The following is a 26,251-nucleotide window of genomic DNA, read 5'->3' on the forward strand; positions in this document are numbered from 1 at the left end:
GAAGATTTTTTGAGGGAAAATGAAGTCTTTATCAATAGGAGAGAAGCTTATCCCACATCAGGGACCACTCAGCACACCATGAAAAATCAGCAGCTGACTGTCTGCTTCCATGTGGTAGATAAAATTTGTATCATTCATGCTTTTATTGAGCATAATTCCAGGTTCACACATATAGGAACACAAAGACTCTAAGAAGCATTCATTTTTAAAATGAGAAACATGAAGCATGAGAAAAAGGAATTATTCCTATTGCAATTTATATCTGAGTATGTAAAACAGACATTGACGAGTGGCATTTAGGATTGTCAGTGATTTTTGTCATTAAAACCACTAGCAGGTCTTGAACAAGCAATTTTATGAGGTAATTCAGATTCAAAGGAAAGAGTAAAAATCAATGGTCTAAGTCGTGTTCTGTGCAGACAGTGAAGTCTGCATCACAGCACACGCCAAATTTTTATGTTCCCGAGTCCAAGAGTTGATGTCCTTGTTATGCACAGCCAACAGTGCCCAAGAAAGTCTGTGGGAAATGCTGCCTTCTTTTTTAAATTCAAGGAAATGACATTTAAAGATAAGACCTAGAAGGGCAGGCAAGCTGGAAAATCAGAAAATCAAAGTTCATCCTATACCCTGTGTCTATCAGTGTATCAGGTGCTTAGAGAAGTGTGTAAGACAGGAAGGCATACACCAGTGTGCTCCTGATGCAATCATCCATCCCACAGCTTCCAGCAGATCAGTGCTGCCATCTCTTTGCTCAGTACCTCCTAATTGATGAATTTATCTTAATGCACTTGAAATCCATGCAAACTTTTGTCAGATACAGCAGTCTGTGTCAGTGAGTGTCATGGTGTATTCCGTGTGTGACAGAGGACCTCCATCACATTTGCATATGTGATTATTTCATCCAGTTAATGTATTTTTTGCTGCTGACCTTCTCCTTGCCTATTATGAAGTTCCATGTGTCCCTACTAACCAGTGAAAAATGTCTGAAATCCAGTGTTTCTTCAGGATTTGGATGTCCACACCTAGGCATTAATTCAGTATCTACATAAAGTTAGTCTGTTAGATGCAAAGTTGGTTTTTTTGGGTGAATAGATTACTCTTCCTTTACAGCACTGTCATAGAAAGAGGAGGGGATACTTAATATTTTATTTAATGCCTGCTGCTCCAAAAGTTGCCAAAAAGTGAAACACACATTTTCTGTCTTTTTTGGCCAATGGGATCTTTGCCTTTTTCAGAAATTTTTTGAATATGGTATTCAAATGTGCTTCTTCTGTCCCAAAACACCACACTCTGGCTAGATATGACAAAGATCAAGCGTTTTACAGTAAAGGTGTGAAGGAGAGAAGGTGGGGAAGCAGCTTTCCTGCACTCTGCTGACAGTCACCTGCTGTAGCTGTGCAGTGCAAAGCTAAGGAGTGAGTGGGGAATCCAGAGGGAACAAAGTGAGATTAGAGAGCGTGCAGCTGGGAGGTTGGACCTTGTCTCTAACCCAGTGATGTGCGTGTATTTCTGCAATAAAAGGTCTTTTGAGCAGGCACTGGGAAGTTAAGGAGGAATAACTTTCTGCAGGCAGTGGGGTCTAGGCAGGAATTTTGAGAATTGTCCTTTTTGGCAGCTAAATTCCACTTAAGTTTTGCTAAGAGCACTGAAATGTCATTGAGAGCCTGAATCTTGGGGTGTGTCACTTCCCCTGGAACCCAGTCAGTCCTGCTGTGGTGATTACAAGGTGGCAGAACAGCCCTGGGCAGGAGCTCCCCTGGTCCTGAGTGCTCCTGCTGAACCAGCCCCGTGGGCACCAGCTGTCCACAGAGCCCATCCTTGTGATCAGAGCTGGCAGGCAGGACATAAAAATTCCAAACTCTAATCCCTTAGCATGTGAGCTCCTGGAGTGCTACTGCAAACTTTATAGGAGGAGAGGATTCACAATGCATTAACTTCCTGAGCTTGACCTTCATTAATTGCACTTGTAATACCTCTAGCATTCATTCCAGCAATCATTGCCTGGACAGGCTTTGCTAACAAAACTGCACTTTCTATGGACATGAAAATATTTCTAATATGAACTGTTTCTTGGATGCATATTTGGGCACAAACCCAGTTTTCTCTTCCAACAAAACATAAAATAAAATAAAAAAAAACAACAAAACAAAACCAGCAACAAACATTTCCAGGCTCAAGGCAAGTTGAAATGTTGCAAATGTGCTTAATCTGATGTCCCCAAACACAAATGTGAATCGTTGAAATATTTTGCATGAATGGTTTTGAGCTATTTCACTTGAATGTCTGACTTATCCTTTTGAAAGTTTTTTTCCTAAAAATAAACCTGCATTTCAAAATTTAAAGTAATTTAAAGTGGGAATTCTAAAGACAAAAGAACCCTTTGTTTTTGAAATTCCTAATGGATGTTTCCTCTCCTTCCATCCTCATCCCTGACGATTCCCTCTGCTCCAGTAATTAGAAACAGAAATTTTGTCTGCAAAGCCCGCATTTAAAAAGTTTATCTCTCTTAAGTAGTTGCTCTGGAGGACATTTTTACTGTGTCTAGCACTGCCCTCAGGACATGTACTTGCTCAGACATTTGGTTCAAGCCAAGAACATTTTTGACACCCGCAAGGAGTCTGCCAAGTGACTGTGAGCATCACGCATTGGAGTTGCTCTAGGGAAACCTAAACCACATGAGTGACTTGAACCACAATTTCCTTCTGTCTAAGGAAAAAGAAACTAAAGTTCGTACCACAGCACTTCTGTTCTGACTGAACTGCCTATGAGAGGGCAAAATCCAGGATATTGAAGAGAGGAGTTATTCACTGCTGAGCAATGTTAAGCAAATACTCACCGCAGCATCGGCCGCATGATAAAGTTTCAAACCTCCTGTGCTTTAGTGAACCTGAGGAACCTCTCATTTAAATGAGACAGAGCTCAGGCATTAGTCAGACAGGAGATGAGATGCAGTCCTATAAAATAACCACATTAGTATGAAAAATGAGACATAAAGCAAACTGTCCCCATATGTTGCTCTCCATATCTCAGAAAGACTTTTCTTGAAGTTTTACTGTAACGATCATCAAGGGAGTTTACATGCCCTGGCCTGGAATTGATATTAATCTAGAGGGGAGGAAAGGGAGACAAACCCAGACAAAGAGATATCCAGGAAATAAGGACAGACAGGAGATAGTTGCAGCAGAGGCTGCTGGCAAGGGAGGCAGCAAACACTTTGCACTGAGCTGCATTTTGGTACTGAGGATGGTGTTCCCCTTCTAAACCAAGGCAAGCTGCATCAGCTCCTCCAGTGCTCACATGCAATGCAGTTGTCTATCCTGCTGCACTGCTGATTGCCTGCAACAGCTTTTTAATGTAGTTTGGGGGATAGAGTATATGTATCATTTCTTTATTACAGCCTTTCAATCATCATCATGATGCAAAGAAAAACCATTGTTCGGAGCAGATGCACTCTTTTATTTGCTAATATGTTCTTGGTTGACACTAATTTGCCACAGCAAAATTTAGCATCCATCTTCAAAATGCTGCTCACTAATGCCATTCCAAAAACCAATGGGTATGCAATAAACAGCATCAAACAGCCCATAATAAAGCAGTTTTACTACAGATGTTCATTATGCACATGAGCCTCTGTAGCAGCCTGTGTATTTTGGAGAAATGTTTGAAATTACTTTGGAAGAGCAGTAATTAAAATTAGTTGTCTCTCGTAAAATTCAGTAGGCTCTGAACCACAGACCTGTCACAGTGCTCAATTCCCTGAGGTGATTCCTCTCTCCCCATCCTTCAAAGCATGTCTAGGAACTTTGCTGGGCATCATATCCAGGGCTATTCTGGATTCCAAAAGACATCATGCTGGTAAGGAGCAAACTGGCCTAACTGTTCTCAGCATCTTTGTGCTCAGGTCACCACTTATAGCACTCATCAGTAGAATTGAACAGGATTTTTATGAAATTATGAAAGATTTTGTTCAGCATTTGATCTTTTCTCACCTGAAGTGACAGAAAATTTCATCATGTTAAAGGAAAGTTACAATTATTAGTCAGATTTGTTTTTCACAAGCTGTTTAATTTAATTTTAATTTTTGACATAATTTGAGATTGAATGTTGTTTTAGGAAAATTTGCATTTTACTTTTTTCCTCCCATCCCTCATGTGAAAGTGGTATTTTTTTGCAGTGAACCCTTGTCTAGCAGTGTCTGGTGGTTTTATGTGTGTGCTCCTTTGTTCTTGATTTGCTCATATTGGATGAGCAAGCATTCACTCTTCAGACAAAGCAAGCAGAGCATTAATCACCCCCTGTGGTTTGTGGACCCTGACAAGCTCTTGGGTACCCTGAGCAAAGGAGAAATGAGTCAAATCAAAATTGTCTCAGCACTTACTGCTGAATTTGGGCAAAATTTAGATCTTAAATGTCAACTTTTTTCTTTTTTTTTCTCTTGAATCCAGCTTCCCAGGAGTTTGCAAGAGAAAGCCAAAACCCCCCATCTCTTAGTGAGACTGGAGTTTCAGGAATAAGTCCCCCTCATTCACAGACCACTGGAGACTGCAGAAGGAAGCAGTGAGGAGATGGTATCAATCAGAGTTGAAGGTGACCACAAAATAGCTGCAGAATGAGTTCCCAGCCCTGCCTGTGAGTTGCTGGACATGCAAATGTGGCATTCATCAATCCCCAGTGACATCAGTCTGTGTGTTGCAATATGAGGACACGAGGCATGATTGATTAATCTGTAGCTCTGACTCCATTTCCTGACCTAATAATTCCCTGGTCTCCAGTGCAGAATATGAAGGCTCAAACAAAGGGGAAAAAAAAGGAAAAGTGAGATCCCCTTCTTTTGAATAGGAAGATAAATGAGCTCCCTGTTGAATAAAGCAGAGCTTTGCTGAAAAGTGCTAACTGTATTTGGGAGTAGTGTGAATTTATATCCATGAAAAAAGACATCTCTCTGAGTCACTGATATGTGACAGGAGAAACATTAAATGCTGTTAAATATCATGTTAAAAACTGGGTTTGGAGCACGTCCATTCCCTTACATGGCAGTTTGGCTTCTGGAATGACCTTGTTTCTGAAACCTGCTCCTCCACCCTCAACTCATAAAGGCAACTTAATAAACCTTCCAGACCTGAAATGAACATTTTGATGACACTATGAATACAGTATATGCTAAAGATCTTCTATTCCATTTTCTATAACCATAAACAGATACGCTTTAATGGTCTGATGCCTTTACCTTAAAAAATTCCAATTTAGTTCCCTAGAGCTATAATAATAAAAACTGCTGACATTCTGGTTTTATTTTTCGGAGTAGAACCTGTCTTATAAGGGCTTCTCAGTGTTTGTGGGCTGTTAAGATTGTTAGATCTTAGAACGGGGCAACTTTGTAAGAAAGGCACCTGATAGAGGTGTAATGTGGACTGTTAGACCTGACACAGAGTGACAGTTCCAACACATGAAACCTATTCATTTTTTGTCTTGAAAATACCCTTGTAAATGTTGGAGCTCAGAATTAATTTGGTTCATCTTTGCTTTCTTTTGACAGTATTTCTATCATTCCAGGTTTGAAGAGAGGAGCCATCCATTTCTGTCAGAACAAATGCACCAGGCAAGCAGGGAATCCCTTTTTGCCAGGCTTTCGGTGCCTGTTTCTGGCATTTCTGGGTTACAGAAGTTCAGTTCAGGGTTTTTAAAAACCACTACATGTCAGACAGGGAAAATAGGGCCTTAAAATTTCTCTTTTCTTTGGTTTTTAAACTTACGCACAAATAAAATGCAAAGCGGGGAGTAGGCTGCATTATGTCTAAGATAGAAAATACTCTCTGCTGCAGAAACTGTATCCCTCTCCTGTGGCACGTCATAAAATGTCTTAGATATTTGAACTCAAATCTGAAATGACAATACAGAGCTAGACGTGGATGCAACATTTTGCTGCCTATTACAGTAAGTGTTGGCATTGTATTGAAAGCACATTTCTTATATTGATCTGACAGAATTCAATCTTCAGATATCTCAGAGCAACCAGCATGAGATTATTCAGCATCTGCACAAACCCTATTCTAAGAGTTTCACTAGGAATGATCATGGCAATCTTTCATAGGCCTACATTTTTCTACTTTTGCTGATTTTTTTCTTTTTTCTTTTTTTTCTTTTAGTATTTCCTCAAGTCTTTGTGTTTTACTCCCTCTGTAAAGCCTTTCCAGGTTTCAATCTCCTTACAAAAGGTATAATTCAATCCATCTTTCCCTGTTTTCTTTTTTTTCTCCTACCAGAAAACCTTCTACCCTACCGATGTTGCAAGTTGCTTTTTCCTGCTTAAACAGAAGTGGAGGAACAGGCACTGTGGGTATCCCAGCTCTGTATCCAGTATTATACATTGTACTATTATACAGATTCCTAATGAGCTGTGAAAGACCAAAAAAAGAATCTTGTGCCACTCCTGCAGAACATCCTTCCAGTGGTCTGTGTCCGAGGGCCTCCCTGAGGCAGAGAAGATGGAACTTCTTTGTTTTTTTCTTTTTTCTTCCCATGGATTTGCCCTGTCCCTTCTTGAACCCAGACTACCACAAATGCAATTTTAAAATTCATTTTTAGAGAGGAATAGCACAGAGACTACAGAAAAATCACCTGTCAGTTTTTGGTTTGATTAAAATCTCCTCTGAAGCTATTCTCTTCTGATCTGTGTATTGGATAGCAAGAACATGAGCCTTATCCTGCATGTTTGTGACAGCAGCAATTGCATCTGAGCACTGGAGACCTTTGCAATGTGCTTATGATCTCTGGGGTCAGAGGTTTATGTGGCTGAGGCAGAGGGAGCACAAAGAGCTGGGAAACCACTGAAATGCAGAAACTGTAGTGAAGTTGGCCAAGGGAGCACAGGTCCAACCTTTGAGACCATTAAATCTGTCTGCCTAATACTGAATGCAGGCAGCCCTTTCTGCCTCTGCACACTGTGAATGTCAAATAGCCAGGGCAAGGGTTGTGAGCACAGGTATTAGCCTGCTGGAGAAAAACAAACAAACCAACAAATGCTCTTGCAGGCACGTGAGCCTCATTTTATGTCTGAAGAGGCTGAAGCAGAGGTTGATAAGAGCATGTTCTTGCACTCTTATGGTTACAACACTTCTACCATTGCCACTCTGCCAGTTAATCATTTTTCCCTGCCAAGAGCCCCTGAGGAGGATGGTAATTTAAATCACAAAGCACCAAGAGCAGCTTCATGAAAAACGACCTTCCATGTATAAACCTGAATTTGGTGCAAAGCTCTAGAAAAGCTTTCTATCCAAACACTGCTATTTTTTTATCCTGTTTCAGACCAAGCTTCGTCTGGAAGTTAGGTTTAGAAAGTCTGAAAGGCACCTCAGCTCACCTGAGATAGGACCAAACCCCTTTGCAGCAGGTGGCTCCAGTGAGCTTCAACCACAGATATCTGGATCCTTAAAATAATTTATCCATGGTGCAACAATGGAACAACAGCTGGAGCTGGATGCCTTTGAGGAGGGACCTTGAACAGAGGAAATATGGGGCTTTTTCCCTCCTTACAGTCTAATTGCCCAGAAGTCTGGAGTCATCAGCTCCTGTTGTGTCTCCAAGTGTCTGGGGAAAGCATCAGAGGCGAGGGCGGAGGAATGAGCAGGTCTTGAATACAAGATCCTATTTTCATACTCATGTTCCATGTAGTAAAGTATTAATGCTGGAGGAAAGCAATCCCTCATTCAGAATTTTCCCATCACATGTCAGCACTTTATGAGCCATTTGGCATTATAAAGGCAGTCACCATGATCTGTCCTTCAGGACACTCTTGGGGCAGCATTACAAGACATACAAGTAGGGACTTTAAACCAAAAAATCAAACCTTTTCATACAAGATTTCAGCTGGATTTTCCAGCATACAATGATTCCCCTGAGCTTCTCTGTTCAATTGTAATTTTTCAGGGTCATGGAGCACTTTGGTACTAATGTGCCATATTTTTGGCACTAAATAAATACTAAGTATTTCATATATATCAATAGCTTTTAAAAAAAATAGCCAGGTACAAGTCATATATCCTCAGGAACATTTTCTACTATCTTTTATGACTGTTACCTACCCAACACCTGCTTAGGAACAACCTGACACCAAAACACTGGTAAGGAACTAATGAAATCTGTTCCATTACTTAATGGTTAATGTGAGATTGGTTTATATGCGGAATGGATCCTTGGTGAATATATTGGAAAGACAAAAACCTTATGTTCAGATCTAGTAGAAGGTCAGTCCAAATAAAAGGCAGATTTCAAGATGCATGAGATTTCAGACTTTTCATCCTAGTTTGATTTTCCCTCTACAGAGCAAAACTAGAATAACCTTACAAACTGCTGTCCACAGCTGGTGGTAAACTTTGTAATTGGTGTCTTCTATTTGTAGCACAATAGGATAAAATAATCTGGAGATAGATACTCAGTTGCTTACGTGATTTATTCCACCTCCATTTTTTTGTAATTGAAATAGCGTGGTCCTTCTAAGAACAGTAGAAATGACCCCTCAGGTGATTGAACTCAACCAGTCCTTTGCCTCATGTTTTATGCCTGGTCTGGCAGCTCTTTCCCCACTCTTTGGAGTGAAATGCATTCCAAGGAGACTTAGGACCCAACATCAGAGAGTACTCACACATTGACAGCAACAAGAAATCAGTTATTCATTTTATTTCTGTCACCTGGGAGTTCCTCATAACAGAGTGATTCTTTACTGCCATATGCTACAGCTCCATAAAACAAATAATTTATTCACAAGTTATAAAGATCACAAGGAAACAAGAGAACGTGAGTGATGTGAGAGCAGCTTTGTGCATGATCAGCACAAATGGGGAGCCAGACCCTCCCTGGAAACACCTTTACTTGAGGTCCCTACAGAACCCACACACCTCTGCCAGGACAGGCAGTGTTACACTGGGAAAAGGGGTTTGTGTGAGCTGTGGGAGTGCTCTGGGATCTGGGGCTGATGGGTCTCTGACCCGGCTCCAGTTATGGCTCCAGCTCAGCAGAGCACTTAAGTCTCACTGACCTTGCTCCAGTGAAATACATTTGTGTTTTGCAGAGTCCCAGTGGCTGAACTGCACCTGGGATTGAGCACAATGGTAGTTTTGATCTTTCAGGGATGTTGTCAGTTTTAAGCATATATTAAAAAACCAAAAAGGCCTCTGAACACCGAGTTTAAATGACAACTCCAATGTGCTTTCCATTTCCACTGCTTTCCACTCAGTCTGCCAGAGAACCACAGTTTGGTGTTTCTATGCTTGAAAAATGAAAAAATTAGTCTGTCTTGCTTCTGTTTGCAGCTTGATCCTAATACATTTCCCTCAGAGGTTTTATTCTGTCAGCTCAATAGTCAAAGTCTCAGCAGTTGTAGCTGCCACAAAGAAACATTAACAAAGATAGTTTCTATTAAGAATTAAAGAAATTGTTAGAATGCTTGTTTTAATTCCAAATTGTTCTAATTAAAACCACAAATAATTTCAGTCATACCTAACCTTTAACTGATTAAAACCAAACCCGTTACTAACTCTTGAAAAGATTTGGTACTCTGTGTTCTAAACCTATTTGCTTTCACCCTGCCTGGAATTCACTTGCCACCTATAAAATCTGCAGCCATCACACTTTGCTCAGTGTGGCGTGTCTGAGACACCGTCAGCACCCTGCCCTGGCCCAGGGGTAAAGGAATGAACAAATGCACCAGAGGGCCCCAATCCGACCTGGCACCATCCCAGAGTAGAAATGGAATTTGTTCTGTGACTAATTCTAGTTGGTTTTCCCTTCTGGAAAAGAAGGATACTTTTTCGGTTACTCTGTCAGGAGGGATGAGCTGATTCCATTTCAGAACTGTGTTATTATATTTCAGTGTATCAATTCATTTCTCTACTACAGGCAACTATCTGTGACACAAGCTGTATTTTTAACTATAGTGTAATAATCCTTTTTATCCACTGCTCATGCCAGATTCTGTTTTGAGGGAGGCAACAGTTTTATTATATCCCTAACATTAGTATTTCAATAGTCTCTCCACAAAATGCTTCCCATTTACCTGTGCAGAAGTTAGACATTTCTTGATTTACCATCTAAGGGGACTATTAAGGTAGCCAGCATTTTTTTTCCCCTTGATTTTCTTTTTCTTTGGCTAGAACTCTTCTGGAAATTAGTCTTATATTTCCATGTAATTATATGGAAAGTCTTCTATTTACCATGAAAATTTTTGAAACATTCTTGAACAGCTAAGTATCCAAAGGCCCGGGTAATTTGGTTACTTGGAAATTATTGTTCTCTTTTACAATTAAATTTATCAGTTATTTGGTGATCCCTTTGTGTCTCTGAGTTATGTTTCTTAATTAGAATATGCAATCCATAATGCATCACTTTTCTTCCCCAAGAGAAAAGACCTGCATATATCACAAGCCACGCTGTCCAACAGGAAAGAACTGTGGAGGAAAATGTCCAGATCAAATAGCCACCTCAGGCTCAAGTTCCCATCCAAATGAAATCTGTTTCTGTCCAACTTTATTTCCCCCTTTCTCCCAAGGAGAGGGATTATATTGTGGCATATGAAATACAGGAAAATCTTAAAGAAGAAGGCAAGAGTACCACATTTTCAGAGAGGAAGAGTCTTCCCCAAAAATGTTCAGTGCTTGAGCTTGAAAGTCTGAGCTTATTGGACAAGTTATGATAAAAAGATTTAGGAATTCCAGCCAAAGCCCGTTTTTCAACCATCCTTAGAGCTGTGTTTACAAATCAAACCTTAATGCTAGTTATTGACATTCTTCTCCCACAGGACATTGATCCAGTAGATGCAGTGTTGGAAGCTTGCAGAAATTTGTAACTTATAGCTAAATTGCTTGACTGAGTCAGCAGGGGTTGTGTCAATGAGGCAGGAATACATATTTGGGGAAAATGTTCCAGAAGCTCATGTTTAAAGTTAGATTCTGCAGAGTGATGGACAGATAACTTTGGTTTGTAAGTTCTGACAGAAAAATATTTTAAAACAAATAAATTAAAACAAATGCCAGGAATAGAAACACAGAGCTAGGATAGAATTGCAAGACATAGCCAGTGTCAAGGCAGGGCAGTCAAGCAGCTGCACTGCCTCAGAAATGGGGAAGGAATGTGGTCCACGCTCTCCAGTTGCCATCTGACCTCTTGTGTCCCCCTCATTCGAGGAGTTAGAGGCACGGTTTATTGTATGCTCAAGTGCCCAAGTAATGAATGTAAAACTCCTGCTGATAAATCATCTCTTAGGTGGTTTTTTTTCCAAAGACAGAGCACTGCAGAGACAGGACAGGTCCTGTTGGTAGCACATGAGAACTTTCTGCTGTCTTCTTGCAATGAAGGTACAGGCTCAAATGAGCATAGGGAGAAATCCCCCTGCTTTGAGAAAGAGAACTCTTCATTCATTTATTCTTCTTAAAACAGAGCTATTACTCTGCACCTCACTTCCTTGCTCTGTGCTGGAGCTTTTTGCAGGTCTATCAGCAGAGAAAATGGCTTTTTTTGTGCTTCCCACCTCCCTGCACTGAGCCCTTATGGAGCCCATAGGCACTGAGGCAGGAGAGCCCACTGGGTTACCACGGCTCAGCCACATCCCTTGCTGTAATTGAGTCACAGTGGATTTTCAGAGACCTCTGATTTCCCTGTCTGCTTGATCAGGAGTATGCGTATGGCTGAGTTCATTAAGAAGCTGCACTAGTCTGAAGCAAAGCTCAAATTTAACACATTAACTGGACTGAGGCATTTTAATCCACCTCCTTCCATACTCCTGCACCAGCTCTCACTGATATAAAGCTCCATCCTGGCCTTGACCAGCAGGTGAAGGGGAATCAAGGCTGCTGCTCTCCTCTGCCTGTTTTTTTCATGGTTTAACCCCAGCCCGCAGCCAAGCCCCACACAGCCACTCTCTCACTCCTCCAGTGGGCTTTGGGAGAGAATCAGAAGGGTCAAAGGTAGAAAACTCTTGGATTGAGATAAAGAAAGTTTAAAAGGGAAAGCAAAAGCAGCACACACCAGCAAAACAAAACCATTCATTCATTGTTTCCCATGGGCAGGCAGGTGTTCAGCCAGCTCCAAGAGAGCAGGATCCTATCTTGTGTAAGAGCTACTTGGGACGAAAAACCATCACTCCAAATGTCCCTTCCTTCCTCCTTCTTCCCCCTGCCTTACATACTGAGCATGTGATATGGTCTGGAATATTCCTTTGGTCAGTTTGGGTCACCTGTCCTGGCTGTGCCTCCTCCCAGCCTTCCATGCAGCCTCAATCTCCTCAGCAGCACAGAAAGCAGAAAAGGCCTTGGCCCTGTGTAAGGCCTGCTCAGCAGTAACAAAAACATCTCTATATTAACCACTCTGTGTTCTGCAAAAATCCACAACACTGCTCCATTCCAGCCACTGTGAAGACAATTAACTCTGCCCCAGCCAAACCCAGCACAACATTCCTATGTGAGCATTTTGCAATGCATGTGGTAGGCCACATTTTAATTTCTCAGTCGCTGTAAAGTGAGACACATGCCACTGCTGGATCAGTGCAGTACTCCATGGGAGAGCAGCAGAGCAGGATCTGATCCATGTTTCCATGTTCTGCCACCACAGCATGCTCCTGATCAAAGCTGCATTGTCCCAGTGAGTGCTGCTCGCCACGGGATGAGTGTGTCAGGCAACACAGCACAGCTCCCGTGACCCCTCAGGGACTCACCACACTTCACACTCTGCCCAGCAGGCACTGGCTCTGTTTTCATGTTTTTGCCCTCAAATTTTCCTGGTGTTGCCTGTTTTTTTCCATTTCCTGCACCACCCACCGTTTCCCCCCCAAGTCTCTCCCTGCTCACGCCCCACTGAACATGTGTCAGGCTGGGCCTCCCTGGATGGGGCAAAGCACTTAATTGAAAATGCCTTCAACAGTGAAGCTCTATGTGGTCCAGGAGAGGAAAAGCATGTGGATAAGGCAGGAAATCTGCTGTTTGGCTTTTGCACTGACCCTCTGTCTGACTCCAGGCCAGCCCTATTTAAGCTGTCCTCTCCCAGACAGGCCGCGCAGGCTCAGCCAGCTCTCTGCAGGGAGGGGTCCCTGTGCATCCCCCAGTGTGGGGCAGAGCTGGGGCTGCCAGGCTGAGCTGCTGGCCATCCATCAGAGGCTGCTTTCCCCTTCCTCTCAGCTTGAGCCTTGGGCAGCTCATTTGGAGCCACCTCAGGTATCCAGAGGCTCGCTCTGTGTGCAGTGTAAATAGGAGCTTAATCCCAGTACAGGGCTGAGCAAGTCCACTGAGGACAAGCATCTTCAGCTATCTAAAATACAAATGTGAGGCAAGTCTTCATTACACCATCTTCTTCAGTGTGTGAGCCAGCTTGGATTGCTCCCTGCTTGAAGCTGGTGGCATTTTCCACCAGTTTACTGTAGCTCCACAGGTGTGAATGGCAGAAAGCCACTGAGTGTGGCAAAGGAGCCAGCACAGAATCACCTCAGAATCTGGCAAACAACTGCAAGGACATAGTGCTGTTAAAAAGGATGCCCTCAGCTATGTCACTGATGGGTGGGTAACACTTGCAGTTCCTAAAACAGGAGGGACTTTAAATGACTGATTTCTTTTCCATTAGCTGAGTTGCTCTATAGCCTTTGCAATTCTCTCAGGCTGGGCTGTTGAAATAGACAGTCAGGTTCACTTTTATTCAGTGCTGATTTCCAGGCAGGATGCTTTGCTGGGCTCAAACCAGCAATAAGTGCAAATAAGGGAGGGAAAAACAAGGAGGAAAAGAAAGGGAGACCTGGGAATGTTAAAATTTTCAAACTATTCCTGCTATTCCTGTATTTTACAAAGAATTTTGGACCAAAATGGCTTCCAGAGGTGCACTTAGGTATTTTTCCTCTCCAAAAGGCAGAAATAAATAATTTTAAAAGTGTAAGATAGCATAGGTAAACTCCATATGGTCCAATAGAGCTGCTTTTTTCTCCTCAGGTGAACTGATGTTCAACCAATTAAAGATAATATGGTAGATCTATTCCTATGCAGTTTTTTTCTCCTCCAACACCATAAAATATCTGGTCCAAAAATGTTAAACTTATAACTAGAAATGGTACTTACCTGGAATAGTATGCTGAGGCTTAGTTTGCATTTTAGGGAAATCTGGCATTAGTTTTGCATCAGGTTGCTGGTTTCAGTGTTTTTGACTTTCATTTCTGAGTACATTTCCTTTTGAGGTAAAACAATGAGGAATGCACTGCAACCTTTTATCTTGCAGCTATCTGCATTCCTGGGCAATGTCACTGTCTGCTGTGTGACTCATTTATGGTCTCTGCAAAGCTTTATGCCTCCATTAGAGGCCTCTTCTCATTCTGCTTTATTTTAGAGAAAATTAGGCTCCAATGGACTTCAGTTTTTAGGAATCATATGACATAAATGGAAGGATATCATACTGTGGGATAAATGTGGTCACATCTCCTGTCTGTGTCTGGTTTTTGTTTTTTTACTGAGATAGATACTTGGAAAATCTAAACTTACTAAGAAACAAACAAAGCTTAAATAGAGAAGAAAATCCTTGTTATTAATTAAAATCAGTGATATTTGCATTACAGCTTCTGAATGACCATGGATACAGCAGTGTATGTTTTAAGGTCAAAGTTCATAAGGTAATGTGAAAATCACTAACCTTTGTTTATTTAAAAAGCCAGCTCTAATTAGATGGTCAAATTAGTGGTGTGTCTGTAAAACAAACTGGTGAGGTATCTTGAGGAAGGCAAAATTATGTTATTATTTTATCCCACGTTGTTTATCCCTTATGCATCATGTTACCAGATCAAACAGCTGCAACACCTGAGAGTGCAGAAGGAGGATAGAGGAGAGAAGGAAATGTAGGGTTAAACCTGTGTAAGATGTGTTGGATAAATAAGTAGCTATGTCTTTGCACAGAGAAGAATGGAAGAATATCTATTTTCTAACAGATATATTCATTTTCAATTGTGTGTTTTTCCTTTGTGTGAGTTTTTCACTGTTTCACAGTATTACTTCCATGCTTGAATACATGTGATGGGGTGATGAGTAAACCTTGACAGGAAGCTTACTTTTGATTCAGTTCTGCTAAGAATTCCCTAAATGTGACTAGAACATACTGGCTCCTTACCCAGTTTGTTTAGACTGCTAATCTAAAGAAAGGGTACCACCTAGGGATGCCAGAAGGCCACCCTCAGGAACATTAATTTTCTCTTTCATTGAGATACTGTTGGATCTAAGTGGTAACATGGCAAAATTCCATGTGGTTTGAGATTCAAAAGAAATGTCCACTTTGTGCTTGCTTTACACGTTTCTGTTGTCTGCAGCTGGGCAGAGGCAGGGTAACAGCAGGACTGGTTTGTCTTGATCACTGAATCAAACATAATGCCATTCCACTGGGATAGTGAGCAACAGGGAAAGTTAAGCAAAATTAACAGTAATGCTGGGCTTCAGTAACAGTCATACAGGGACAAGAAGAAAAGGGTTCAAAGGTGATATTTGTGAGAAAGCAGTGAATGGGGTCAGGGAAAGGTAACTCATGGTAAAGATAACCAGAATCTGTGACAGTCTTTCATTGCAGGGGGCATGGAGGGTACAAAGGAAATGTTCAAACTGCATAGGAGCAAAGGCTGATAAGACTTGCAGTACAGAGATTAAGGTATCAGTTTCCAGCCAAAGGGATCTGGGGATTGGATCATTATTGTGCTATTAGCTGCTGGCTGGAGATAAACAAAACAAATGTTTATTCCCAGGAGAAACAGCTCTTAGAGTTTAACTGACTGCTAATTTGAAATTCCCTTGAGCAAAAAGGCAGTCTCTCATTGGAGCTGGAGTCTTCAAAAGACAATTTCAGGATGATAAAAAGAATGAAAATATTTCTTTTTCACTATGCAATATATGGTGATTGGTCCCTTATCCTCTGCAGGATTACTTTCTGTATTACTTATCTTGTATTGCTCAGTCTACAAGAAATTAATATAGGATATATTAGGGAGAATATTTAGGGAGAAGCCGTCCGAACATGTGAACTTTCAGGTCCTGGATGACACCTTCATGAGCTCTTATTTTCCTGTTTCTTATGCTAAAAGGATTCCAGAGGAGAAGAAAATGTCAAAACTTCTCAGTGGGGCTACAGGGACACCCTTGAACACCAGAAAGTCTCAGGGCTGCCCAGGACTGGGGGACACCAGAACTCACCAGCGCCAGACCTTGGCTGCCAGAAGCTGGGAAAATTTCACTGCAGTATTTTTTCTTAGACAGTCACCTGTGACCTTTCATGAGAATTATTTTTGGAAAGCAACAAGAGAAAGAAAGCAGAGTCAGTGTCATGTCTCATTCAGTTCAGGCTGCAGAAGTTGTGCTCAGGAGAGGAAGGCTGAAGTTCAAAGCTTTGCCCTGGTCCCTGGTAAGTTGCAGGGCAATAGACAAGGATATGCCTGCAATGAGAAATCCTGTGAATTTTTTTTTTTTTGCAGTAGGAGGAACTTTGAACTTAAGATGCCAGCAGCATTTGACAACACTCTTTTTATTTCCAGAGTGCTGTTCTGCCAGCAGAGGAAGGAGAGTCCTGATTTCCCACCGTGAGGAATAAGTAGGCTGCCCAGTGAGATAAATTACAGCAGCATGGCACTGATAGGATTGAATGAACCAGGAGAAAAGCCTGGATTGTGCAACCACTACCAGGAAGCTACATATTCATTATAGCAGAAATATTTTTTTTTTCCCCTCACTTCATAATGACTAATGCCATGATTAACATACCAGGTTGTAGGTGGAGTCTCAGCACAAGACATCAAAGCCTCTCCACATAGGTTCTTCTCTTGTTCTCTCTCATTAGTGTTTGTGGTGCCCCGAGGACACAAGAGCAGGGCTGCAGAATGCCTCGTGAGCAGTTTACATGTGAAGCTCTAGGTTTGCTCCAGCCTCGGAACAAAAGAAAGAAACATTGTTTACTACAGGAACTTCTCAGAAGCCCCAAAAGTCCCCAGGACACCCTTAAATAATGTAACCCAACCCAAACAAAATGATGAAAGAGGGAAATTTTTTTTTTTTTTGGTCCCATTCTCTCTTAGGAGTCTCTCTGCCATAATTAAGTAGGAAAGTGTGGCTTTTTAGGCTGGACCCTGAATGCATCAACCAGCCTTCTGTGCCATCAGCAAACTGAGAGCTTCTTGACTGGAAATATCAAAACACTTCAGCAAGCCTATTTAGCATCTTTTCTACACATGCTCAGCCCCTCAGGGTCTGAGTCGTGCACAGTGCAATCTCACTTTCTTGAAAATTGTTCTGCTGGTCATCCCAGCTGCACTAATTTTCCTGGTTTGTGTTTATTAAAATACTTCTCTACTGTCCACAGAAAAATAATCAACCTGACTGCATTTGTGGCAGTGGCATTTTTTCTTTCTACCTGTTATTGTACCTATTTATCTCCAGCAGCAGTCAGCATGTGGGTGGTTTGGAGAGAGATTTACACACTGGTATTTTATTAAGGTTCCTTTTTATTCTATAATTTAACTGGGGAGATTGAAACATTGTACATTATTTTGCCTGTGGTAAAATAGACCTTTTTTTGCTTCTCTTTTTTCCCCACAACTTCTGATTGCTCATTAATATTCAGAATTTATCTTATCTATTCCCCTCTTCATTTGGTTTGTAAATGATTCCTTTGCTTGCTCCTTTATTTTTAAGCCTGTTTTCAACTTTTGTTTAGTCTTCTTGTTGTCTTTTTTTTTCTTGTTTGGTATTAAATTTCAAGTTAGACTTTTAAGCTTATCCCTTTTCTTATTCACTCCTTAAAACACCAGCTGCTCTTTGTCTACTCCAGAGAGTGTGTGAGAGCAGAGAAACAGAGCATCATATGGATTGTTAATTTTGATGGAGCTTTCTCAGGTGCCAAGAGCAGGGGCTGGGTGGGCTGTAGCCTTTCACCCCCACAACAGCTGTAGTTGTAATAGGTAGAAAAAGACAGTGCATGGAATATGGGGTGACACTCAGGTAGTGCATCCCTCTGGGAGCCCTGTGGGAGTTATCTCACAGCAGCTTTTGGACACAGACATTTCCTCTCAGCTCTGATTCCTGCCACAGCTCCCTGCTGGCACCTCAGGTGGATCAACACCTGTGGGTATGCTGGGACTGATGGGTGCTCCAGTGTGTGCTGTGTGTCACCTGGGCTGAGCTCAGGCCTTCCTGGCTCTCAGCACACATTGGCTCTGTTTGCCCTGTCCTCCCATCCCTGCTGAGAGCAGCAGCGTCATGCAAGGGACAAGGGATCTCATTCCCTAGAAATTTCCCCACCTTGCTGAAAATGGACTGACTCCAGTTACTATCCCAGTCTTTGAGCACTCTCAGGAAAGCAGTGAGCCTGTTTGTCCTTGGCTGACTGCCTCATCAGGGCCTGTTTACATTAATTCCATATTTATTTTAATTAAAATTCCATTAATTCTCATTTGCTATCTGACCTGTCTCATATCTTTTCAGTCTTTGTATTTTCTTTTCTGAAAACCTTTTCCTCCTTCATTTCAAATAGTTTTTAGATCTGAAAAAAGTAAAATTTTTCTTCTTGCTATCATTGCTTCTTTTCATTTCCCTCAAGTCTGCCCCCGTGCTGCTCACTGTTTTGTAGAGAAATGTAGACAAGAAATCTCACTAGGCTCTGTGTTTTCTATTGTTTTCATCTTAATTCCTCTCATTTTCTTTTTCTTTTGAATTTCCTCTATTAACCACCAAAGAGCTAATCTAACACCTTTTCTCATCTGCCTGTTCAGTGTCTTCAGCAAAGTCGTGCACACCCACAGCAGGCATCATTTTTACATCACGCTGGTCAGCTACAAGGTTATATTCTGAATTCAGCTGTTGACATGATTTGAATCATAGTACCCTTCTCAGTGCATGATACTAGGCCTTATAAAAAAAAAAAAAAGAAACCAAAAGAACAAAAATGGACCATCTTGAGAAGTTCTTTGGCTGTGTTTTTCCCCCACTTCACCATAGCACATGTTTAAGCAGGCAGGTGCACCTGACCTCGTGCCTTGCTGTCTGTGTCATGCAGTGTCATGTGTAGCAAAGGAGCTCCAAAATGAAAGTGTAATAATCATGTGATTGATGAGAAGTACATGGCCAAGTTGACATTTAAAGGAAAATGGAAAGAATTTAACACAGGAACATTATGTTATTTAGCGATGGAGGACAAACGAAAGCCAAGAGAGACAGATGCAATTCTTCTAAAATGCCATACACTTTGTTGGGAGCAATGACAATATTGGATTCTTTCAGTGGCATTTGTCACTGTCAGAGGCAGGTCAGTAGACTAGATGGAGCCAATTGTGATCCATTATGACAATGACTAAGCCCCTGGGGACCAAAATATTCTTAGGGTTTCTTTGTTATTTGTAATAAGCCCAGCCTGTGCTGGGCACTGGCAGGGTACTGGTTTATATTTTATATAAATGATCCACCTACTGAAAACTGAAACAGTATTTTTGTATTCCTAACTCACTTTGACTCTCATGTTGACTCATATTTACCTTCTCCTTTTTGTGGATTTGGCCCATTCAAGTTCCTGCATTTCAATTGTCTGAGAAGTTGTGCACCTCTTGATGTGGGATCATAAAAGAGCGTTACATTTTTACATGTAGGTGCATTAATGCTTAGAATATTTCTTAGAATTAATAATTTTAGCTAATAATAATTATTAATTCTTAATAATATAGAAATGTGTTCATTTTTGTTTTAGTTTGGTTTTTTTTGTGGGTGTATGTGAGCTTGCATGAATGAGAAGCAGAGTCAATACTTCCTTTTTGATGCTGCTTCTGGCAGGTTTGGTTATATTGCAGGAACCTGAGTTCATGTGGGCATTTTCAAGGTATAACCTTATCCAAAGCTGAGACAGGTAAAGAGTTTCTTCCACTTGCTGCCATGGGTTCTGAGTTATCAGAGCTGCTGTAAGCAGCTGTAATTGAAGTGTTTAGTCTTTGCTAAATATGGTTATCACCTGAGGGTGCTTGAAATACTGTTTGCATTTTTTATGGTCATTGGATTCTCCTGATTACCAGATGTAATAGACTTTTTATGCTACAATGCAACTGTTGAACATTTTAATTGGAATGCCATGTCAAATTTTTAAATTAAAAATCAAATACTCAAAGCACCAATGCTTTTTTGATTACTAAAATTAAAACCTAATTGAATTCTCCCACCAAAAAATATCCTGTGAAAATTTAATTAGAGAAGTGTAAAAGAGCTGATTTTTGAAACATATTATTTTTTAATTATGAAAAATCTAAAAGGCAAATTAGTGAGTTTTAAATTTTCCAAAATATTATCATGGAGATTCCATTTGGCACAATAAAGAGGAGACCCAAGGTCTACCTTCCTAAATGACTATACTTCACAGGGCTTGAGACTTGAATAAAATAAAGTGATGAATACCAGCCTTTCTGTTGTGGATTTGCATAAAAAAACCCTACATACAATAACAACACACTGAAAGAATACAATGAAAAATTCAAGTAGTATTTATTCAATGAATATTTGGAGTAGGGTGCAAAAGAGAGGCTAGCTGGTTATTTACAAATAAGGTACAAGGTACACTCTTGTCTTCAGTGACATCCTGAATGGCAGGACAGCTCTGCAGCCAAGGTCTTGGCTGGATTAAATCCCATTCCCAGGTCCTTTGCTCCCCTGGTGTTCTGCAGGATGCCCCACTCCAGGGCTCTGCATTGGAGACCAGGCACATTGCATTGCTCTGTGCTGCCCTGCTTTTGTGTGATTGACCATTGTACACCCAGGAACATTCACACAGCATTAATAAGGGTGAAGAAATCATTGGCAGCCTAGGTGGGCTCAATTTGGCCTTGTCAGTACATTTCCATTTCCCATTGATTTTAGCTGTTTGTGGTTGCATGCAAAGTGTCAGAGTTAGTGAATTAGAACAGGTGACAAGGGCCCTTGGGAAAGCACACCACCATCATTAGATAGATGGGAAATGATTGCACCTCTACTTCTTCCTTAATAATTTTTCTTTCTTAAAAATGTATATTGCACAAGCTACCTCTCTATTTTGTGGTGCTGTGTAATTTCATGATACAGCAGTTAGGAGATAATTCGATTTAAAGGGGAAAAAAATAGAAATACTAACTACAGCTCTCTGGAGACTCAGTGCTTAATGATATGCACTTAAAAGTAGAAGCAATAACAAAGTGAAGAGGAATGGTGCCTGCAGGGTGTGTTCAGATCTGGGTTATCTCACTCTCTCACAGCTGAAGGCGGGCAGCGTGTGACAGTCACACAACTTGCACTCCTGAGCCCGAGGAGCTGGGGGAGACCTACCTGGGCAGACCCTGCAGGGCATGGGCTGACTTCAGAACTCTCCAGATCATCCTCCTGCAGAGCATGACCTGGAGCATGGTGCCAGTCCCAATGATTACTCACTTTTATCTTGGAAAGCCTTTCCTGGCTCTGAGAACAAAGAAGAAGGAATCTGCTCACAGCTGAGATGCTCAGCTGGGAAATGGAAACTGAAACAAGAAAACGGTTTGGTTTTTTTTAAATTCACTTTTCCTAAGCACAAAAGTACAAAATGCACTTATTTCTGTCCCTGTTGTTTGCTTGAACTGGAGAAATCATATTCTGTCCCATGACTACTCTGGTGCTGGTGGCATCTTTCTTGTCAAAAAATGAGATGTGATAGCTAAAAATGTGCATTTAAAATGTTCATCTGCCTTTTCCTGGGTGAGTACCTTAACCAGTCTTGTATACTAAAGGGGGATTATAGACTGTCCTTCAGCACACATAAATCAAGATAAATTTAAGCAGCCATCTTCTTTATGAAGACTGTATTATAGAGGTAACAATGTGTGGTTTCTGACTGCTTAGAGGAGAGTATTTCCCCTGAAACCTGAATTTGGTGTCAAAACACAAATTCTGTTTCAGGTTGTGAAAAAACGAGGTTCACTTGACTAATAAATTTTAAAAGGTTTAATATAAACAAAAGACAATTAGGAGACAAAGATAATAAAGCAAAGGGTTGAAACGTCTGGGGGCTTGGCTCTCTGCCAAGGGCACCCCTGGTGTCTTTGGAACTCTCCTTTTATCCCATCCTGCTGTAGGGTTCAATGCATATTCAAACTTTTCCAAGAAATAGTTTGCGTAGCCACTCCCCAGGTCTGCCTTTTTAGAGCACGCACGTTTGATTTTAATTTCGCTTTTATCATCTTTTTATTTGGGCTGGGGTTCCTTCTTCTGCAGGCAGTCAGTGTTGATAGCAGCCTGGGCCCCATCATCTATTCCCTGGGGGTTATCCTGCTTTGTACAGACAGGACATAGCCCAAACATCCAAAATTCTTCTTGACCTGAGCCTAAAACCTGTTAGCTGCTAGCAGGAGAAAAAAAGAAAAAAAACATTACAAAAGCACATAACACATAACATTCATCTTAATACTTGTGAAAAGCCAATATCACAATATGGATTTATAACAAGGTTCTGGTAGTGAAGGGGCTACAGGGGTGGTTCTGTGAGAAGGTGCTGGAATTTTCCCTGTGTCCAACAGAGCCTGTGCCAGGCAGCTACAGGACCTGCTGCTGACTAAGGCTGAGGTGATCAGAGATGGTGAGGGGCCTGGAGGAGCATCCCCACCCAAGGCAGGAACCTTCATGCACACTCCAAGAAGGAATATCTTGGAAGGGCCTGATTTGAAAGTGGGACTGTGGGACTGGACTCCTATCGTGATTGACTGTCAGTCTTATGTCTCCAGGTCAGCTGTGTCACCTGGGCATTTTTAGATATGGATATTTTACTATATCTGCCACATCTTTACCTCACTGTCAGGATGTTTAAGTTTGGGGTTAATGAGTCAGACTGGTTTTGGCATAATTCAACACCAAACCAGTCTGACATGCTGTCTCATCCCACCACTGGGAGCCTTGCAAATAGGACATTGTGTGAGCTGCATTTTAGGCAGAACATCCTGCTGCACAGGGAAAGGGCTTCTCACCCTGAGGAGGGAACAGCACCAGAAAGAACATGTGATGAAGTGACCACAACGCCCATTCCTTTCTCCCTGCTTGCTTGGGGCAGGGAGGGGCAGGAGATAGAGGAATAGAAATAAAGTTAAATCTGGGAAAGAGGGAAGGGTAGTGGGAAGGTGTTTTTTAGGATTGCTTTTACTTCCCATAATCCTACTCTGATTTTATTTAGTAATAAATTCAATTATTTTCTCCAAGTGGAGTCTGTTTTGCCCATGATGGTAAATGGTGAGTTATCTCCCCATCCTTATCTCAGTTCATGAGCTTTTGATATATTTTCTCTGTCCTGTCCCATTGAGAAGGGGAGTGATAGAGCAGCTTTGGAGGGCACCTGGCATCTAGCCCAGGTCAAACCACCATACAACCTATGTCCCTAAATCTTTTAACAGAATTGAAAGTCACTGGAATCCCATAATAATGCTAATTCCCAGGTTTTGGAGAAATGGTCAAAAATGCTGTGAAGTAACATGGTAATTCAGCAATCTATATCCTTCCCATGGTGATTTAATAGGCTGATAGGTATTTGAAAATGAAGGAATGAAGGTGTGATTTGGTTATCATGTAGGCTGATGAAGATTCCTTTGCTTCAGATGTCAGTTTTGAAGTTGCAATCAGACAATTTTGTTACCTTTCATTTTATTTCCTAATGCATACTTAGGCAATCTGCTCTCTATAAGCAGTTATTACAACGACCTATTTGTTTTGCACTTATATCTAATAACAGATTACTCAGTCCTCAAAGGTCTATACTTATTTTTATTTTTTATAAAGAAATGAGAAGAAGAAAGTCTTTTCAGAAAATTAGCTTTTAAACAAATGTGAAAATCAAGGACTAAAGGCTGGGGGAGAGCCTTTGAGATTCAGATATAAATATCAGGATGGAGAAATGGATGAATTTAAAGAGTTTGTGTGGTAGACACTTGGTTTACCCCAGGACACTTGGTGCAAGAACTTTCCCTCTAGATAGTCATTCAAGATAGTACTGCTTTCTGTTTGCTCGATATTGCTTTCACAGCTGAACCTTGCTAACATATAAAGTCAGCCAAATTAATTCAAAGAGATTTTAGATCTTCAAGGACATGCCTGTTTGCCCCTTTTCTGTGTTTCATTTTGTTAAAGTCAAAATAAAAACAAAACAAAACCCAAACCAAACTAAAACCCAAACAAACAAACAAAAAAACCCCACAGGAACAATATATGTTTGTACAAAACCAAAAACTGTCATTAGATAAAAATCAATGTGATCCACATGAATCAAGTTTGTCAGGCACTATCAGGAGGAGAGAAGGTTTGCAGCTCCCTGCTTTCCATCCCAAAGAACAAAACACTCAGCCATTCTTCTCTGAGATTATTGAGTTACTGCCCAGTGCCCCTCATTCCTTCAGGAATCTGAATGCTGACAAGACCAGCAATTATTCTGATCCCACATTGCAAATCTTGTATGGCCTGCCCTGAAAGCATGGAAATGTCAATACTGAGAAAAAATAAAACCCTACATGTGGAAGGAGTTTGGAAGTGGAAAAGCATCTGCAAGGCATGCACCAGAAAACTCCTTCCCTATGGAAGAAAGTTAAACAGCAGCATGGGGAGGATGCAGGAAGGTGCATGAGCTCGGACACAGGCTGAACGTGAGAGTCCTTTAGCAACCTTGGCCCCGGTCATTTAGAGCCACACTGATAGTCTGGTGTGATTGTGCCATATTTCAGTCTCCCTTCTGTGGGCAGCACCATCAGTGGACATCTGCTAATGCAAGATTAACTCTCAGGTCACCCTGGGCCCCCTCTGTGTGATGTGAGCTGACTTTGCAGGTGAGTACTTCAAAATTAAATGGTCAGATCGTTCAAGTTTGGTAAAAAGCTGTTCTCAGCAGGTACTGGTTAGAGTGACTTGCAGTGTCTGAAAAGATTTGGGAGAATAGAGTTTTAACCAAATGAGTTAGGCAGAAAGTTATTGATCAGTTTCTCTCACATTATCTTAATTTGATGTTTGTATAACTGCTTGTAGTAGACTTGTAGGAAGACAGGATTGTCACATAAAAATTTCCAGCTGAAATAAAGCAAGGCAATCACAGGCTGTCCACTGGGTTGATGTAATAATCTTTCATTTCAGAACAGCTGAGTTCTGCACCCCAAGTGTAGCCCTCTAGCAGATGCCTCTGGCAGCAACATGAGCTCTGTTTCCATCTGTCTAGAGTAAAAATGCTGGCAAAATATAGGTTTTGGGTGGAGAAGAAATAATCTTTTGAGGAAGAGATTTATTTCTTGAAATAGGGGAAAGCAGAAATTGATGTGTTCTTTCAGGTTATGGCAAAGGAACACAAAATTCCTTTCCATTCTCCACATGGATATTGGAATTTATTTAGAAAAAAGGAAACCAAAGAAACAAACAGGGTGATACATACATATTTACAAATCCAGATAATAATTGTGATGGTTTCAACATCTGAAAATATAACTATATGAATTCTTAAGGTTATATACTTTTAGATCTGACTAAAATTTGCTCACAATAATATGACTTTTTTTGGCCATATTTATTCACAAAAAAGAGAAAAGTAGCAGTTTAAGTGTACTCAGAAAAAATTAAGAAGTATCACCCTAAATACAGTTTTTGATCACCCATAATTTTTCTGTAGGGCAGTGATTACAGCATCTCTCTGGGATATACAAAATCTCAATTCACATCCCTTCTCTAGCAGATGTGAAATTCTGTGCCTTATGTTTCTGGGAAATATTTAAGAAGTTACAGATCTAATTTCTCTGCCAAAGGCTATTTTCTTCTTACTTTCTCCCACTGAAATCAAAGACAGTCTGGGTTTGATATCTGACTCTACCAGATGGGGTGCAATATATATCAGCAGAAACACACAACTCCTGCTTTTATTTAGGATGTCCCAAAGGAACAGAACTCCTTGTCCTATAGAACTTTTTGTCTTAAAGCTAAAAAAAAATCCCAGAGATTTCTGACTATCAAAAAATTAATACTTTATCCTTTCAATTTGGAAATATTTTCCCCCGAACCTTAAAGAGTTCCCTTCATCCCAGAATTAATAACCTTCCCCTACTGAACAAACCTCTAAAATTTCACATCTACCAAAGCATGGGGTACATGCTCAGCTTTATGCTGGAGGAAAAATGTGTTATACTGAAGTTAATTCCCTACTTTTGACTACATAGAGTTAAATCTGTGACCAATTTCTTTGAGTGAAGCTGAGCTTTGAGCATGAGGCTAACCCC

The 26,251-nt window shown here is 41.0% G+C and overlaps 1 long non-coding RNA gene across 1 annotated transcript in view; it reads left to right on the top strand.

The window, feature by feature from the left end:
- Window positions 1-26,251, top strand: part of LOC147652731 (uncharacterized) — a 72,608-nt gene that overhangs the window by 32,588 nt on the left and 13,769 nt on the right. Inside the window, exon 3 of the long non-coding RNA XR_015288289.1 lies at window positions 6,264-6,333. This is a non-coding gene — a long non-coding RNA (uncharacterized LOC147652731). The remainder of the gene's footprint in view (window positions 1-6,263; window positions 6,334-26,251) is intronic.

This window comes from Cyanistes caeruleus, chromosome 6 (assembly GCF_971803275.1).
Source record: "Cyanistes caeruleus chromosome 6, bCyaCae1.hap1.1, whole genome shotgun sequence".
In the NCBI taxonomy this organism is placed as follows: Eukaryota; Metazoa; Chordata; class Aves; order Passeriformes; family Paridae; genus Cyanistes; species Cyanistes caeruleus.